At 54.3% G+C, this 19469-nt stretch overlaps 1 protein-coding gene across 2 annotated transcripts in view; it reads left to right on the top strand.

Moving 5' to 3' along the window:
- TTC28 (tetratricopeptide repeat domain 28) overlaps positions 1-19469 on the top strand; it is a 724018-nt gene that overhangs the window by 645157 nt on the left and 59392 nt on the right. The window lies entirely within an intron of this gene.

Here is a 19469-nt window from a genome sequence, read left to right as displayed (position 1 = left end):
AGACATTGTGTCTCGGCCCCTTTGTCCTTGAGGGGCTTGAAGACGCCGAGTGAGGCGACCCCAGCGGGGTCACCATCCTGAGAGGGGGTCCCCACCTCTCCCCGTGTCCGACCCCCGGGGTCACCACATCCGTGCTAGTCGGGTGCCCCTGCCGGCACCAGGGCGCAAACCCAGCATCTCCGATTCCCGTAGCTGTGGGTGCGGTTCTGGCTGGGCTCTGTGGCATCAGCGGTTCCACTCTCATCTCTCGGTGACCTCTGAGAGCTCTTTGCAGGCCCCCAACCACGTGCCCCAACAGAGCCCCCCGCCCGGGTGCAGCTTGGCCCTCCTCCGCTCGCTCAGAGTCCCTGGGCTGAAGCCAGTTGGAGGCCCCTGATTTCTCCAGGAGGGTGAAGTCTGTCTCCCCTCTGGGGTGAGTGCTCATGGCGTGAGCGGCAGACTCCCCCTCCCACCCAGAGACCTGGGCCGGGTCAGAGGGTGCTCGCAGGGCTGGGGGAGCCTTGCTCCCCGCGACATTCCCTGCGACAGTTGGGCCACACTTCTGCCCCTTCCAGGGGGCGGGGGGGGGGGTGCTCCTCCCTCTCCTTCAACAGCGAATCATCTTCCCCTCCTGGCTGTGGAATCTGGGTGCCCCCTACCCCCAGGCCCGCTTCTTGGTCTCTCCCTGGGAAGCGCCAGTCCTGCTCGAGGACTCAGACCTCCCACTTGACACTCCAGGTCTGCAAACCCAGACTTGATCTCAGGCCGCTCCCCCAGTAGGGGGGTGGGGGTGGCTGCCGCGCCACCCCTGCCCCTTGGCCTTAAAGCACCCCTCCATCCCACGCGGGAGCCAAGTTCCCCTGGATGATCTCTGGGTCACCCTTTTCTTCACTGCTTCCAAGACCAGCCTGAGCCTGTTGACACTTGCATGCAGCTGGTTCCAGTCCGGTTCCCGGCACCACCAGGCAGCTGGGAGCCAGGACTGGGCCCCGCGCATTGCCATGTGGCCCCCCCAGCCCTCAATAAACAGATGCTCCGAATCTTGCCCACTTGCTTCTGGAACCAGCCGTCTGTCCTGCTCCGGGCCGAGCGCCCAAGCTAACAAATCCACGTGGCCTCTGGGGCCCCCTGGCTCCTACCTTCTCCTCTTCTTCCTCTTCCCGTGTTCTTGGCCCTCCGCTGTCAGCACACGTCTTGGAAGTCTCCTGTTGATACCTGAACCCACAGTAAACGATGGTGCCCGAGGACGCAGGCCTGGAAAGGAGGGCCCTCAGCCACCCCCTCTGTCCCCCTCCGTCCCAGCGGTGGCCGGACACTTCCCTCTGCCCCGGCCGCAGCAGCCTGTCCCCCCCAACGCTTGCACCGCCTTGCTGCCTCTACCCAGGCAGCGTGCCCTGGGGGGTCTCTCTGCCCAGCAGCACGCCGCTTGCCCTCCGAGTCCCAAACTCGGGGGGCTGGGGGACCTACCAAGAGGTGGCGTCCCCTCAAGCCAGCCACGAGTTGCAGACCTTGGACTGGCATCCACAGAACCACGCCGGCCCCCGAGCCCTGTGCACACGCGGCGCCTGCTTCCCAGGGTCGCCCCAACTCATTAAAACTTCCCGAGGCCCCAGCTCTTCCTTCTCTGCCGGCTTTTGATGGACTTATGCTAATGCCGCCAGGAGTCGGGGCTAATAAGCAGGGAGAGGCAGAATTGATTTAAGGATCTGTCACGCCCGCAAGCTCGCTGTCTGATAAAGACAAAGTTATCATCGTAAACTTGTCCTTTCCTTTCTTCCTGTGCACGCGGTGAGTCCCCTAATTAGAGGCATGGGGGGGGTGCGATAGAGCTTCATTTCCCCAGCGGGCCTAATAAAAGCCTCCACTCTCGGGCGGGAACGGAACCTGCCCTCCTCCTCTGGGGCTGGCCCCGAAAGGCTCTGCCCGCGCGCCCTCCCCTGCCTCCCTGCGTGCTCGTTGGCTGCAGCTGACCCCCTGGAACAGAAACCACACACACCTCCAGTCTCTCGGGAGCTCAGTCCACAGTGGACGTCCCCGTCCACCTACACGCAGAAGCTTGACTGACATAGCCTGTCCACAGAGGGTCTGGCAAGGGCGAGATGCTCCTTTGGCACCGTGAGTGAGTGCCCGCATTGGCCAACTTAGCAACTGGCTGCGCATCACAAATGAATTTGGACACTGAAGTTTGGACACTTGTGGAGATCAAATGCAAAGACTGGGGCCAGAGCAATAGCACAGCAGGTAGGGCATTTGCCTTGCACGCGGCCGACCCGGGTTCGATCCCCGGCGTCCCATATGGTCCCCTGAGCACCATCAGGAGTGACTCCTGAGTGCAGAGCCAGGAGTAACCCTAAGCATTGCCAGGTGTGGCCCAAAAAGCCAAAACTAATAATAAAACTAAATAAGTGCAAAGACCACCTGATCCACGCACTGGTTTTCTTTCCGGGAGCCATGCACTTCGAACCATCTGGTTTTTATTGTGGACTGGCTTCACCAGGATGTTTGGGTGCACGTCCCTGCGGAGACTTTAGGGACTCTCCTTGGACTTATCTCCGAAAGAGTGTTTTTAGTAGAGCTGGGTGGTTTGGCTGTTGTGGGCTCCGACTGGTGATTTGTTCTGTCTTAGCCCTTGGTGTGGTTGCTTCCTTCTAAGCCGCCCGGCCACTCTCCCCCTGGACTGATGTTCACTGAGGGTAGACAGCAGACCTGGTAATGGACCATCAGGACAAGACAGAGCAGTGGCTAGCTCGCAGGGGATGGCCATGGAATGCCGAAATAAAACAGGCCTACCTGCCACTGACCCTACATAAGCCACTTATTTGTGATGGTATCACATCGAAGCTAAGAAAATTTCAAGCAAATGCTCAAGTTGGTCTGAGCACAAGATAGACCGTTTTCCAAGGACACAGAAAGCACAAACTGGGCTCACACCAGCGTGAGATAAAAACAACAGCTAAAAAAGTGTGTATATGTGTGTGTGTGTGTGTGTGTACACACGCATACACACGTGCACAAAAAAATTTCTTTTAATCAAGCATCACCTAATGCTTTCCTGGATCCTACTTCCTGTCTGCTTCCCTCTACTTTGATTCTGTGTTGAGGTTTGGGCTCTCAGGAAAGCTCAATGTAGTTTACTGTGAGTCAGAACCCAGGATTATAGTTCGTTGCAAGTGAGTAAGTTTAAAAGAGATAGAGAATTAGAGTGGGGAGAAGGTTGCAAGAAGGGGAAAAAGCTGTCTAACATCTTTGAAAATGAGCTATGCAAAAATAGCACTGTCGCACTGTCGTCCAGTTCATCGATTTGCTCAAGCCGGCACCAGTAACGTCTCCATTGTGAGACTTGTTACTGTTTTTGGCATATCGAATACGCCATGGGGAGCTTGCCAGGCTCTGCCGTGTGGGCGGGATACTCTCGGTAGCTTGCTGGGCTCTCTGAGAGGGATGGAGGAATCAAACCCATGTCGGCCATGTGGAAGGCAAACTCCCTTATGCAGGACATAGAATTCTGGTCCTATAAAACATGAGATATTTCACTCCTCCGGGGCAGGCAAAATCTCTTAGAAGAGACATTATTTGCCTTTCATCTCATTTTCACTCAGTAATACTAATAAACCTAGTTGCATAAACTACCACATGGTTGTGGAGGGGGTGGGGAGGGAGAGGGGAGAGGGGAGGGGAGGGGAGGGGTCTGGTTGTACCACTTCCGTCCCTGTGTTTGAACATCAATTTCCCAGTGATAACTTCTGAACTGGCTTCTTTTTGGACAGAGGAGAGAGTGGTGACCGCTGTGGGCAGTTGCCCTGTGCCAAAGGTGTCCAAACTCACTATGCATCCTCAGTGGCCTTGGAGGGAGTGAGGCTCTCGTGGAAGCAGGAAGTTCAGCCCCTCAGAGACTTGTCAGGGGCTCACAGCTGGTTCATTGGTGGGACGGTCATTGAGTATGTTCAGGAAGGGGTGCTCATAAATAGTGTTTGCTGCCCCCCAGGGCCCCTGAATCCTATTCTCGATGATTCTGCTTGAGAATGAGAAATGGACTTAGTGTATTCATTCAGTTTTTGCAGTTTTTTTGCTATCCCTTTGGAGATTGAAGTTGACCTACTTTTCCTCCCCATTCCGGAAACTTCCACCAGGTCTCCAAGCGCGGGGTATTGTCCAGTCTCACTGACCTCAGCTGAAAAGCAAAAATGTAGAAAAATCGGCAAGATGAGAAAGTAGAGGGGAAAACGTTATCACTGTTCAAGTGTCACACATTTATTTAAAGTCTTACCGGGCAGGGTAAAATTTGAGAGCAAGGCAAATGGTTTCTCACGGAGAAATGAAAGTCCTTTGGCGCGTAGAATACTTTCTCCCCCCACATGAATAAATCCTTCATTGCCCTAGATATTTCTTGAAATGAAAATAGTCCATATCAAGCCATACGATGAAAGCAGTAATTCGGCGGTCCTTGAGAATTTACCTACTTTCTAGTCAAACATTAAAGTGATCTTTTAATCTGACACACAATTCCCCGAGTGCTCTCCAAATAATTGCTCTGGTGATTGTAGCTTAACCTTGAAACAGGCTCGGAACTCTTGTATATTTGGCTTCATTTGAAGGAGAGAAACCGTTTTGAAGCACAGGAGGCCTCAGAGGTTTAAACCCTTTGCGTCGAGGTGGGGAGCGTGGGCCGGGGAGTGGGGGGGATGGAGGGGTGGGGATGGTGGGGTGGAAGCTGTTCTTCACACCTCCTGCTCCCCGAGCACTTTAGCCCAGGTCTAGCGGGCACATCACCCCCCTTCCCGGGGCCCATCCTTTGAGTCCACTGAGATTCCTGCTGGACTGTGACCACGAGGATTTCTCTCTTGGAGACCAGGAGACAGAGCCTCAAAGACACGCGTCCTAGGCCTCCCAGTGAAATAATAGAGTCAGCCCGAGAGCCCCCAACAGCCTTCAGACCGGGCCTCCTGCACCTCCCCCGGGCCATTTGTCTCTCTTAACAGGAGCATATTTGTTGCGGATAAGCTCTTATTAGAAAGATTTGCCAAGGCGCAGGCCAGATCTTTGATTGTAATGGAGTTTGCCCTCGGTTTGAGATATGGGCTTTTCCTGGGATTTGTCACAGTATTTATAGAAATAAAATGTGAGCGATACTAATAAAGTTCTGAATTATCTTCCACATAGCACTAAGCTTTCCGATGAGCTATGGTTAAGTCAGTGGAATATGGAGGAAGGGGCAGAGGCGGGGGTGGGGGAGGGGCGGGGAGGACTGTCTTTTTTTCTTTTTTTTTTTTTTTTTCAACTTAGCCATGTGGGTTAAAGGATAAATCTGAAGCAGCTGAAATCAAAGTGGGATCCGAGCCAGGGAGCCAGGCAGAAATAAATGTCGCTCGGCGTGCTGAGACTCCGGCTAGAACAAGAGCTGGGAAGTGTCTGGGAAGAATACGGGCAGACGCTCTCAGAGGCGTTTTCCAAGGGAAGATAGCCCGGCACCCAAATAGAGTTTGAAAGCTTTTATCCATTCGTCCTGACATCCATTATTCATCCAGCATCTACTTGCAAATGTCCCCCTGATGTCGCTGTGGTAGGCCCAGAGGGTGCAGAGGATGGAGGCAGCCGAGCCGGGCTTCGAGAGACTCACAGGCCCCGTGTTTGCGTGGCGTGGGCAGACGCGGCAAAGGGAAGCTCACAAAGGCCTAAGGAACTGCCCTCAGGACGGAGGCCGCGGACGGAGGCCGCGTTTTCTTAGCCCCCTCCAGCCTCCAAATCTCCCTGCCGTCCCTTCCTTTCTTTCTCTTTTTTGCCTTTCTTCCTTCCTCCTTCCTCCTTTTTTCCTTCCTCCCTCCTTCCTTCTTTCCTTCCTGTTTTCCTCCTTCCTTCCATCCTTCTTCCTTCCATCCTTCTTCCTTCCTTTCTTCTTCTTTCCTTCCTCCTTCCTTCCTTTCTTTCTTCCTTCTTTCTGTCTCTTTTCTCTCTCCCTCTCCCTCTTTCCCTCTCCTTCTCTCTCTCTCCCTCTCCCTCTCTCTCTCCTTCTCCCCCTCTCTCTCTCCCTCTCCCTCTCCAGTCTGTCTGTCTGTCTCTCCCTCTCTCTCTCTCCCCCTACACCTGGTGATATTCATGGGTTTCACGGCTGGCTCTGCACTCAGGGATCACTCCCGGCAGTGCTGGGGGACCACCTATAGTGCCATGGGTCGAACCTGAGTAGATCACACGCAAGGCAGACACCCGACCCACTGTGCTAATGCCCCGCCAGCTATACTACAGCTATAGTAACACCCGGATCTTTTTTTTTTCTCCCTCTAAAGTGGTGCCCAGGAGGCCTGGGGACTCTACCGCCAAGTTTCAGCCATCATTGCCAGGGACAGAGGGTGCCAGGCTCTGCATAGACCCAGGAGTTGTCCGGCCTTCCCTGGCAGTTCCGCAGTCCTCAGGGGTCTTCCGGGCTTATACCCTGCAAGGCTTGTGGTGCTGGGAGTGGAACCCAGGTTGTCACATGCAAAGCCTGCGCCCTAACCATTGGACTCTCCCCCAGGCGCTATGTCTTTTCCGTTGTTTTAGCTGAGATTTTCAGTCCTTCCTATGAAGAGACACTCACACCTGTCTGACTGGAGAGGAGCTCAGATGCTGCGACATTCGGCAAACCCTGGTGCATACTCTGTCTGTCTGTCTGGCCTTCTGCTCGGGGGCAGCGGGGGAGGGGGGACCGGGGCTGGAACCCATAGACTTCCTGTCATCACCCGATGTCTGATAAAAGTGATACACAGGGGCTGGAGCAATAGTACAGCAGATAGGGCATTTGCCTTGCATTCGGCCAACCCGGGTTCGGTTCCCAGCATCCCATATGGTCCTCTGAACACCACCAGGGGTGATTTCTGAGTGCAGAGCCAGGAGTAACCCCTGCCTGTGCATTGCCAGGTATGACCCATAAAGAAAAAAAAAAAAAACTGATACACAGATTCCCCGCCCCCCTGAGCATACCCAGGCCCTCATTGGCCACATGAACCTGTGGCCAACAGTTTCCCCTTGGAACTATTAGATGGCACCAGCGTGACAGTACCCATAAGCAGAGCTGGGGACCAGGGGCACCTGTAAGGTTCCTGTCATCAGGCATGCGGAGAGAGGTGGGAGTGGGTCATACAGGAGAGGGGCAGGTGCTCAGGTTGGTAGGCATGATGGAGTAGGTACCACCCCCACCCCACCCTGGCAGCCAAGATCAGGCTTTGGAGGCTGTGTGACCTCAGTGAAGGCCACAGGATTGCATTTGAGAGAGACTCCTGGTCCCAAGTGACCCCAGAACTCCGGCTCATATACTGCCCTGTGCTCTCTGAGGGGCTTGGATTAAATATGTGATGTGCCCTGTCCCTTTTATCGAGGGCCCCACCACACCCAGCAGTGCTCAGGGGTTACTCCTGCCCTGCATGCAGGAATTACTCCTGGCGGTGCTCGGGGGACCATCTGGGATGCCTCGGATCGAATGGGGGTGGGTCACGTGCAAGGCAGGCGTCCCACCTGCTGTACTCTTGCTCCGGTCCCAATGTGCCTGTGACTTTAAGAAAAATGGAAACCTTTTAGTGGTGGTGGTATGTGTGGGCAGGGGGTCGGTAATCAGGCTCCCATGCAATGCTCAAGAGGCCGGAGGCCCTGTTGGTGATTCGCAGCCAACCAGGCCGGTGGTTCAATGAGAGGGTCGAGAATGCTGGGCTGCTTGGGCTCGGGGTGCCAGGGGTACCCAGGCCTCCCCAGGTGCTCGGGGGCCTCCCGTCTCCCAGAGTGCGGCCGGGCAGTGCTCGGGGACCTGTAGGGCTGCACCTGGCAGTGCTCAGGGGCCATGTGGTGCCAGGAGTTGCACCCAGATTGGCACTTGCAAGGCCTGTGCCTTCACCCCTGGACGGTCTCTCTGGCCCCTGGACACAAGAATCATTTTTAATGCCCTACTGGACAGACTGGGGAAATGACTCAAAGGACCGGAGTACAGACTTTGCACGTGGGGACCCCGGGTTTGATCCCTGGTGCCATGCGGTCCCTCAGGGACCACTGCAAGTGAGCCCCAAGTTGGGAGGAGCCAGTAGGCACCAGTGAGTATGGCCCCAAGTATCACACACACACAAACACACACACACACACACACACACACACACACACACACACACACACATGCACATACACACACACCTCTCTGCTGGGCAGTTCGGAGTCCGGTTGAGCATCTGTCTTTGAACAAGACCTATTTCACATAAAGGGGAGAGGGCTTTCTTCTAGAGAAAACTGGGGAGTCAATGTGCTGACTTGGAAATACTGGAAGAGCAAATCAAGCGTGAAATATATGCCTCCCTAGTGAGGCTGTTGGCTGCAGACGGGTCACCTAAGATTGGCGCTCGGGGACCAGCAAGGTCGGAGCGGGGCGTAGCTGGCCTGGAGACCCCCTTGACGTGACCAGGGCTGACCCCGCGGAAGCCTGCCCTCCGGAAGGCAGCAGACTCCCCTTCTTCCCCGTCTTCTCTCGGAATTCCTCCTATCCTCTGGGCCTGGTGTCAGGGAACAGAAGTTACAGAGGGGGGCTGGAGCGATAGCACAGCGGGTAGAGCGTTGGCCTTCCAGGTGGCCGACCTGGGTTCGAGTCCCAGCATCCCATATGGTCCCCCAAGCACCGCCAGGAAGAATTTCTGAGTGCAGAGCCAGGAGTTACCCCTGTGCATCGCCAGGTGTCACCCAAAAAGCAAAAAAAAAAAAAAAGTTACAAAAGAGCTGAGGGGGACAGGTTGGTTTGGGCCTGGGTAGATTTGTCTCTGGCTGTCTCTGAGTGCCACAGGATGTGAGCTGTCGGAGGGGCCCATGGCCTCCGCCTCACCCCAGAAAACATGGTCTCTTAGATGATTTTTGTTCGGTAAGGTGTTTTCGTAAGTGCAAAATGATCACAGTTAGCATGCCTGACTCCTGTTGGCCCCATCATTTCATCAGAAATAATAAGGTCCAAAACCAAACAAAAGTCCCATTATGATATTCTATTATTTTATAACACATAATTTATATGGTATAACTGATTCAATTCAAATGTGAAATTTACCATTGTTATCAATAGTCTGAAATAGTGGTCAGTAATAATGCGAAATTATTATTTTACCTAGGCTGGAGCCATAGCACAGCGGGTAGGGCGTTTGCCTTGTACACGGCCAACCTGGGTTCGATTCCTCTGTCTCTCTCGGAGAGGCCAGCAAGCTACCGAGAGTATCCCGGCCGCATGGCAGAGCCTGGCAAGCTACCCGTAGTGTATTCGATATGCCAGAAACAGTAACAACAAGTCTCACAATGGAGACGTTACTGGTGCCTGCTTGAGCAAATCGATGAGCAACGGGATGACAGTGACAGTGACAGTGATGGCCCAGCAGGCCAGGGAGAATGTCGGCTCGCTCGGGTTCAAGGTTCTCGGCGGCCTCAGAGCAAATGCCGAGTGGGTGGAGAACAGAGGAGCGAGAACTCAGGGTGGAGCTGGGGTCCTCCGGCTTGACCCCCTTCTTGGGAAGAGGTTCATCTTGGGGGCTCTGTGCCCATCGGGGAAAACATGGGTCCCTCCTCCCTGGAAGAAAAGTGTCCACACCTCGGGGGAGGCCAAGCCCTGCTCGAGGGGACAGAGGCATCGCTGGGGTCCGCCTGGGTGGGGATCCCCAAAACCCTTGGAGCATGGGCTGCGGGCACCTGACCCCTCGCTCTCACGTCTCCTTCCTCCTGTTCACTCCCGCTGTCTTGTTTCAGCTTTGCCGCGAGCAGTTCGCTCACCTGGCACAAAACCCCAGGGTTTGGTGCCGGAGAGAGAGCACAGCGGGGAAGGTGGCTGCCGTGCCTGCAGCCAACCTGGGATCAATCCCCGGCACCCAATGCCGTCCCCTGAGCACAGAGCCAGGAGTCAGCCCTGAACACAGCCAGGGGTGGGTTCAAGCGCTCATCTTCCAGAAGCGTCCGGGCAGGTGGTCTCGCTCCTGTCCCTGTCCTCACCATCTGAGTCTCCACCCTGAGTCTCATGCTGCAGATTCCCAGGTGCCTTTCCAGCCATGAGCATGTCCGTGCACCCCACGGGTCGCGCAGGGATCAACAGCAGGCTGGACGGAGCTGCCCTGCACCCTTGTCTTGGACTTAGAGCCGGGTACGAGGGCCTACGATGTCACTACAGGGAAGGGAGGGGGGCGGCCTGTGTGACAGTGAGGTGCCAAGAACTACATTGCGTAGTGGTGAAATGCTTTGATTTCAGCTATCATTTTATTCTTTTAAAAAAATTTAAAAGAATTTAAATGCTATTTTGGGGCTGGAGCGATAGCACAGCGGGTAGGGCATTTGCCTTGCACGCGGCCGACCTGGGTTCGAATCCCAGCATCCCATATGGTCCCCCGAGCACCGCCAGGAGTAATTCCTGAGTGCATGAGCCAGGAGTAACCCCTGTGCATCGCCGGGTGTGACCCAAAAAACCAAAAACAAAAAAAAAATTGCTATTTTGCTTAAATATTAGCTGTATTCTTATTTATTTTGCTTCTGGGGTCACACCTGGCAGTGCTCAGTAATCACTCCCCTAGGAGCTCGGGGGACCCTATGGGGTGCCGGGGATGGAACCCGGGTTGGCCGCGGGCAAGGCAAGTGCCCCCCCCCCCCCCCGCCGTACCGTCACTCCCGTCCCCTCCTCTTACTCTTACTCCGGCCTGAACTTGAGCAGAGGGCCGGGGAGAGAGAGACGGCCGGAGCACACGCCTTGCCTCTCTGGAACCCTGGGTTTGCGCCCTGACCTTGCTTAGTACCCACCCCACCCCGCCAAGCTCTGCCCTCGGGGCCCCTGACCAGCTGACAGGAAAGAGCCCTGGGGCGCTACCGGGCTTGGTTTCCCCCCAGAACACAGAAACCATCAGGGCAGGTGCTGCCGCCCCCGGCCCCCAGTCTGTAAAGCTGAGGCGGGGAGCAAGGGCCTCCCCCGCACCGTCCAGCGCCGGGCGGTGTGACATCCATCCAGGCGCGTCTGTCCCCCTCTGGGTGTCACCCGTCCTGCTTCTTGAACGCCTTTGTTTCCCACCGTCAGATTGGAGGACGTGGCCACGGGAGGGGTTTGTTGCAGGCCTGTGCTGAGACAGGCCCTGGGCCCTCACTGGACCCTTGAGTCCTTTCCCAGGCCGGGCCTTGACCCAGGGCTCTGTGTGCCTTCTGAAGGGGGTGATGTGGACCCATTTCACAGCAGAGCAAAGCAAGGCCTGGGGAGATGAAGCAAACTGCAGGCTCTATAGACAGGAAAGGGGCAGAACTCCCCCCCACTCCGCTTCCTGACCCCCCAGCCCGCCCACCTGCCCCTCCGGAGGGGGGGACCGGATCACAAAGAAGCATTTCATGATCCGACCTGGTACTTATTTAAAGACCAGCATGCACTGTGGTGCTTAATTCTGTGCAGGTATGAAACATTTTTAGGAAAGCAGTTCAAGCGTCAGAGGTCCAGGACGCGGCTCCTGGGGAGAGGCCCTGAGTTCCGTCCCCCACGGCAAAAGCAGCAGGAACACACTGTTGGCCGCTCTAGAGCCCTTTGCTGCTGCATGTCACACAAGCGCGAGCTTGCTTCATGCTCTGGGCTGTCAGCTGGAGGGTGTGGATGTAGCACAAGCCGTCATGAGAACATCAGCCGCACGGTCAGGGGGACGCAGACAGAGTCAGGGCAGAGAGCTCTGGAGGGCCGTGACTGCCTTTCGCCCTGGGATGGGTGTATGTGTATGTGTGTGTGTATGTGTGTGTGTGTCTGTTTGTGTGTGTCATGGACAGAGTCAGGGCAGAGAGCTCTGGAGGGCCGTGACTGCCTTTTACCCTGGGATGGGTGTATGTGTATGTGTGTGTGTCTGTGTGTGTATGTCTCTGTGTGTGTGTCTGTGTGTGTGTTTGTGTGTGTCTGTGTGTGTGTCTGTGTGTGTCTGTGTGTGTGTGTCATGGACAGAGTCAGAGCAGAGAGCTTTGGAGGGCAGTGACTGCCTTTTACCCTGGGATGGGTGTGTGTGTGTGTGTGTGTGTATGTGTCTGTGTGTGTCTGTGTGTGTGTCTGTGTGTCTGTGTCTGTGTGTCTGTGTCTGTGTGTGTGTGTCTGTGTGTCTGTGTGTGTGTGTGTCATGGACAGAGTCAGGGCAGAGAGCTTTGGAGGGCAGTGACTGCCTTTTACCCTGGGATGGGTGTGTGTGTGTGTGTGTGTGTGTGTCTGTGTGTGTGTCTGTGTGTGTCTGTGTGTGTGTCTGTGTCTGTGTGTGTGTGTCTGTGTGTGTCTGTGTGTGTGTGTGTCATGGACAGAGTCAGGGCAGAGAGCTTTGGAGGGCAGTGACTGCCTTTCGTCCTGGGGAGGGGGGGGTGTGTGTGTATATGTATGTATGTGTGTGTGTGTGTGTGTGTGTGTGAGAGAGAGAGAGAGAGAGAGAGATCCCCTAGCCACCTAAGGCAGCAGACCCCCAGACAGGGAGTTCTAGTGTATTCCTGCATCCCCAAGCATGTCCACTGCATGCGGGAGACCTGGGTACCATCACCAGAACCACACAGTCTTGGGAGCACTGCCATTAGGAGTCCCTGAGCACCCCTGGGTGTGGCTTGAAATTAAAAAAAAATAAACAGATAAAGGAATGCACCGGCCACAGAGGCAAGAGGGGGCAGGGCAATGGGGGGGAGGGATACTGGGGTCACTGGAGGTAGAGGGATGGGTACTCGATCATTGTATGACTGAAACGTAAGCACGAACGTTTATAAGTCTGTAACTGTACCTCACGGTGATACATTAAAAAATTAAAATTAAAAAAATAAGCAGATAAAATGTAATTCTCAATAGAGAATTCAAGCTTTGAAAAATAAAACCATGGAAATCCTATATGTGAGAAGCATGAATATCCCACATTTCAAATGCACCTAATAAAACGGAATGGAACTGACAAAGCAGGGTAGTCACCTAAAAGCAGATCAATAGAGAGTATCAAAACTTAAGAACTGAGAGAGATTTCTGAGCAATAGGAATCATTCTTTAGTTGATTCCCCCCCGCCCATACTGGGTTCATTGGTGGTGGAGAATGGACACTGGTGGAGGGATGGGCTCTCAAACATTGCATGAGGGAAAAACAAGCTCGAAAATGTGTGAATCTGTAACTGTACCCTCATTGTGACTCACTAATTTAAAAATAAATTTTAAAAATAAAAAAAAAATTTAAAAATTTTTTAAAAAATTCCCCCCCCCCAAAAAAAAATATACTGGGGAAGAATAAATGCACAGGTCTGAGGGATACGAATAAAATGATGTCCTGTGCATGTGATCCATGCCAAGAGTGCCGGGACTCTGAGGCCAGGGCATGGCTCCCGGGGTCTAGCTCGAGGCCCAGAGTTCTCTCCCTGCAAGCTCTGCCAAGCACTGGCCTGGCGGCCCAGCACTGCTGGGCTGGGGGGTTGGAGGAAGGACATAGAGACTCCGTGAAGTGGGGAAAAAAATCAAGGAAAAAAAATGAACAGCCCAAACCTTGCCCTGTTTGGAGGAAGACAGTGCCAGTGTGTCAGGTACTGTGTCCCCAAGCAGAGTGGGGCAGGAAGCACTGCGGCGGCATAGGCTAGCCGGCTGTTTGTGAACGGGATCAAGAACCTTCTGGAAGCAGCCGGAGGACCTCTGCCGGTGGCGTCCAGGGCAGCCGTGATGCGGCTTGCTCGTGGACGGGATGAGGGCAGGAGTCAATGGAGCCATGTCTTTCTTCTGTTGTTGTTTGTTTTTTTTTTCCTTTAATTTTGGGCCACACCTGGAGGTGCTTGGGGCTGACTCCTGGCTCTGCACTCAGGAATCACTACTGGTGGTGCTCAGGGTACCCTAGGGGATGCTGGGGATCAAACCCAGTCAGCTGCTTGTGGTGTCTTTCTTTTTTTTCTTTTTCCTTTTTGGGTCACACCCGGCGATGCACAGGGGTTACTACTGGCTCATGCACTCAGGAATTACTCCTGGTGGTGCTCGGGGGACCACATGGGATGCTGGGAATCGAACCCGGGTCAGCCACGTGCGAGGCAAATGCCCTACCCGCTGTGCTATTGCTCCAGCCTCTGGAGTGGTGTCTTTCAAATGTCAGAAGAAGAAACTGTCAATCTCAAATAAACAAAGGGAAAAAACCCTTCAAGAGCGAAGGCATGATGCAGGTGTTTTCAGGTTACCTTGAGAAGCCGGGGGGTGGGGTGCTCAGAACACGGCAGCTGAGGGCGGCCAGGACCCCTGCAGGCAGAGAGGAAACACAGACTAGTGTTTGTGTTTGTGTTTGTGTTATGATAGTGAGCCCCGGGAGGAACAGGAAACACAGACGCCTGGACTGTCCTTATTGTCCTTCACTTTATTTGGGGGTGGGATCACCCAAGTAGGAAGCAAGCACCCCAGGGGCCACTACAGAGACACTTGACCTGACCACATGGCCCTGCAGGTCCCGTGCTGGGCCCGGGAATGCAGGTCACCAGTGCCACACCTGGCAGTGCAGGGCTGGACCCGGGCTGGACTCAGCAGGGCTGGGGAGTGAACGTAGGGGCCAGTGCAGGGGGAAGTGTGGATGCCCAGCTTCAATCCCCAGCACCACCGGGTCCTCCAAGCACCACCAGGGGTGACCCCTGGCCTCTAAGTCAGGAGAGGCCTCTGGAGACTGCCCATGGTGGGTGAGAGAGAGAGAGAGAGAGAGAGAGAGAGAGAGAGAGAGAGAGGGGAGAGGGGGAGTGAGAGATGGAGAGAGAGAGGAGAGGGGAAGTGAGAGATAGAGAGGAGAGGGGGAGTGAGAGATGGAGGGAGAGAGAGGAGAGAGAGAGGGAGAGAGAGAGAGAGAGAAAATGATCACAGAAGTACATAAGAAGGCAGCTGGAATAGAGAAGGGATCATTAAGACGATGATGGTTGGAGGAACCATTCGGGATGGGAGATATAGGGGGTCTCTCTGAGGGAGCGTGGAAGGCAGCCTGGTGGCTTCCTGTCACCAGGTGGGCCGTAAGTCCTGTCCTCCACGCCGGGGCCACGGTGATCTTTGATTCTGGGAGTGTTGCAGTCTGATCAGCCGATCACCATTTGGTCCAAGCCAACCTTGGAGTGGTGACTATCGACAGGACACGGCCCACGTTGGCCACTTTGCAATGACCACGGTCAGCGGGGTTAAAGGGATTCGTGAGTGTAAGATTTCCGAGTTGTGCCTTGGAAAGGTTTTTTTTTTATCTTATTTATTTATTCATTGCTTTTTGGGTCACACCTGGTAATGCACAGGGGGTCCTCCTGGCTTTGCACTCAGGAGTTATTCCTGGCGGTGCTCAGGGGACCATATGGGATGCTGGGAATCGAACCCAGGTCGGCTGCATGCAAGGCAAACGCCCCACCGGCTGTGATAAGCAGATAGTTGGGCATCTTCAGGGGTTTGTTGCTTGTTTGTGTTTTGGGGTCACACCCCGCTGTGCTCAGGGCTGACTCCTGGCTCTGTGCTCCAGGATCACTCCTGGTGGGGCTCGGGGGACAAGAGGAGGTGCCAGGGATCAAACCCAGGTCAGCAGAGTGCAAGTCAAGCGCCCTTCCCAATACACGGTCTCCCGGCCCTGCTGGGCCACTTCGGGCCTGTTTGTCAAGTCTCTGAAACACCCTGGACATCGCTGAGACTTCCTTGCACAGCCCCTCGCCTGGCTGGGCATTCGGAAAAGGGCAGTTTCCCGTCCTCTCCCCGCTCACCTCGGTCCTCCTGCCCTTCCAGGGGTCTCTGCAGCCCCCACCCCCAAGCCACCTCCACTTCCCAGCGACCACGTACACGGAGGGCCGCTCCCACCCGCCCTGGGTCTCACTCACACGCTGTCTCCACGCTCCTCTCTCCGGGAAACACCACCACTGCCCCAGGGTGTCACCTCGTGTCATCTCCTGTGGCCGTCACGCGGCTCTTCCCTGAGCAGAAGGGCCGGGAGCCCTTTGTAGCTTCTAGCTTGTGTCCCCGCGGCAGGAAGGTGATGAATGAATGAGAGAAGAGGCATCCCCTGACCCTCACCCATCTTCCCGCTCGGCCATGTCTACGAAACGCAGGGACGTGTCATTGCCTTGACTTCCTGCCGCCGAGTCTCGCTGGATCTGTGCAACAGACAGATGCCCTTGGGTGAACCACATTCGGCTCCAGACACTCAGGAGCAAGTGCTCTTCTGTCTACCGCAGTGTTCGACTATGAGGCTCCTCTGTTCAGCGCTGGATGGCTCGGAGAAGGGGGCAGAGGGGAATCAGAGCAATAGTATGGTGGGGAAGGCGCTTGTCCTTCATGCGGAGGACCTAGGTTCGGTCCCCGACCTCCTGAATAGTCCCCAAACCCTGCCAGGAGTGATTCCTGGATGCAGACCCGGAAGGAATCTCGAAGCACCAGCCGGTGTGTGGCTCCAAAATACAAACCAAGTGCTGGAGCGATAGCACAGCGGGGAGGGCATTTTGCCTTGCATGCGGCCAGCCCGGGTTCGATTCCCAGCATCCCATAGGGTCCCCTGAGCACCACCAGGGGTGATTCCTGAGTGCAGAGCCAGGAGGAACCCCTGTGCATCACTGGGGTTATGTGACCCAAATAGCAAAAAAAGGAAATCAAAATACAAAAAAAAAATACAACAGAGGGAGCGAAAGAAATAAGAATGATTTTAGATCTTAGGCAATCAGATCCTTGAAGGCTAAAGACTCTGTAATCAGACGTGGATGTTGCGGCCCAGCAAGGATTAGTCACTGAGGGCACCTCACAAAGGAAGGAAAGGAAGGAGACTCTGTTTTTCTTTTTTTTTTTTTTTTGAATTTTTATTTACTTTTTTAAAATAATTTTTTATTTTAAAATTTATTTTTTTCTTTTATATAGAATTTTTTAAAAATTTATTTGTTTTTAATTAGTGAATCACTGTGAGGGTACAGTTACAGATTTATACACTTTTGTGCTCATGTTTCCCTCATACAAAGTTCGGGACCCCATCCCTTCACCAGTGCCCATTCTCCACCACCAGTAAACCCAGCATCCCTCCCACCCTCCTCAGTCCCATCTCCCCCCACCCCACCCTGCCACTGTGGCAGGGCATCCCCTTCTGTTCTCTCTCTCTAATTAGCTGTTGAGGTTTGCAATAAAGGTGTTGAGTGGCCACTGTGCTCAGTCTCTAGCCGAGAGTCTGTTTTTTTTTTTTTTTTTTTTTTTTTTTTTTTTTTTACTTTTTGGATCACACCTAGCGATGCACAGGAGTCACTCCTGGCTCTGCATTCAGGAATTACTCCTGGTGGTGCTCAAGGGACCATATGGGATGCTGGGATTCGAACCCAGGTCGGCCGTGTGCAAGGCAAACGCCCTACCCGCTGTGCTATCGCTCCAGCCCCCAGGAAGGAGAGTCTGGGGGTGGGGGGAGGGGGGAGAAGATATGTGGGTTGTCTAAAGAGGGAGTAGACCCAGGTGAGGAGTGGCACGAGTCGGGGATGGCAGAGTGGCGAGAGCAGCCGCTCCGTGCTGGAGGGACTCACAAGCCCAGAGCCGGCTGCTCCGGGGACACCCGCGTGACAGGGGGGCTGCCGGCGAGTGGACACGCTGGAAGCCATCGCCGTGCTCTCTCTGCCCAGGCCTTTGCAGGCGTCTTATCTCATCTTTGCTTTCATCCTGACCTTCTCTTCCTTTTCTTTCCGGGCCAAGGACAGACTCCAACCCTGATTGAAAAATGAAATCCAAATGACACGTTTGGAACCCTGTATTTCAGCCCAGAAATATTGGGCTGTGCTCTGTGATTGGCACGGAGAGCAGCCAGCTGAGATAGCCCGACCCCAGGGGGCACCTCTGGCGCGGCCTCAGCCCCGTATGTCCGGATCTTCACATCAGCCCGAGCTCCTCATTAGCTGATGTGTTTCAGCTGCGTGAGCAGGGAGAGGGGGCGGTGGGAGGGTCGCGGGCACCATCCCGGGGCCCCGCTGCCTTCCCCTGGGTGTGGCTCATCACTCCCGCCTCTCCCTGCCTCTATCCGATGATCAGATGCTGGAAGACAGATGAGGGTAGGGTCTGGAGCAATAGCACAACGGGGAGGGCGTTTGCCTTGCACGAGGCCGACCCGGGTTCAAATCCCAGCATCCCATATGGTCCCCTGAGCACCGCCAGGGGTAATTCCTGAGTGCAGAGCCAGGAGTAACCCCTGAGCATTGCCGGTTGTAACCCAAATTCAAAAAAGAAAAGACAGATGAGGGTATAAGCCTCTTTATTTTCTCTTTCCCAAACAGGGCATCCAGTAAGCTCTCTCTGGTCTTACAAAGCATGACTTTCTCAGCGGGTAAGGGCGTTTGCCTTGCACGCGGCCAACCCGGGTTCGATTCCCAGCATCCCATATGGTCCCCCCGAGCACTGCCAGGAGTCATTTCTGAGTGCATGAGCCAGGAGTAACTCCTGTGCATCGCAGGTGTGACCCGAAAAGCAAAAAAAAAAAAAAAAGACAAAGCATGATTTTCTGTGGCTACCAAGAATTAGAATACATGTAATTTATAAGGAAAATGGTTGGCGGCTGAGAAGATCGTACAGCAGGTCGAGCACTTACCTTGCACACAGCCGACCTGGGGTTCAATCTCCAGCACGCTATAGGGGCCCCCGGAAGTGACCCCCTGAGCACAGAGCCAGAAGTAAGTCCTGAGCACCACCAGGAGTGACCCCAAAAGCACTGTAGTAGCACTGTAGCACTGTCCTCCCGTTGTTCATCGATTTGTTCGAGCGGGCACCAGTAACGTCTCCATTGTGAGACTTGTTACTGTTTTTGGCATATTGAAAACACCACAGGGAGCTTGCCAGGCTGCCCAAAAGCTATATATATATATATATATATATATATATATATATATATATATATATATATACAAATTTAAATGTTCATTGTATTCTAAAAACCTTAAAAGTAACTACTTCAGGGGCTGGAGTGATAGCACAGCGGGTAGGGAGCTTGCCTTGCAGGCGATCGACCCAGGTTCGAATCCCAGTGTCCCATATAGTCCCCTGAGCACCGCCAGGAGTGATTCCTGAGTGCATGAGCCAGGAGTGACCCCTGTGCATCACCGGGTGTGACCCAAAAGCAAAAAAAAAAAAAGTACTTCAGGCCATAGAGGTACTAGAGGGGAAGGTACCTGTCATGCACGCATTCGACCCTAGTTCCACCCATCCCTACACCCACATACAATCCCTCCCCTCATCACAGCCAGGTATGGCCCCCAACCCAACAGCAACACAAAGGAGATACATTTAACTGCGTGCCTTCCTACTTATACTCCAAATGTGGGGCCCAGAGCGCCAGTCCAGCGGGCGCTCACCTGGCACGCAGCTGACCCAAGTTTAGTCCCCAGCACCCCATACGGTCCCCCAGTGGGGGTGATCCCTGAGCTCTGAGCCAGGATTAACCCCTGAGCACTGTTAGATGTGACCCAGAAACAACCCCCTCCCCCCGAAAGATGATATCAATGAGTATCGTTGGGTGAAAATCGTGTCCGGAAGAGCTTGTTCTTTCTAGTTCCTTTTCTCTAACAAGCGG

Source organism: Sorex araneus, chromosome 9, assembly GCF_027595985.1.
Source record: "Sorex araneus isolate mSorAra2 chromosome 9, mSorAra2.pri, whole genome shotgun sequence".
Taxonomy (NCBI): domain Eukaryota; kingdom Metazoa; phylum Chordata; class Mammalia; order Eulipotyphla; family Soricidae; genus Sorex; species Sorex araneus.
The sequence above is the reverse complement of the archived record's forward strand: the minus strand, read 5'-3'. Positions and strand labels throughout refer to the sequence as shown.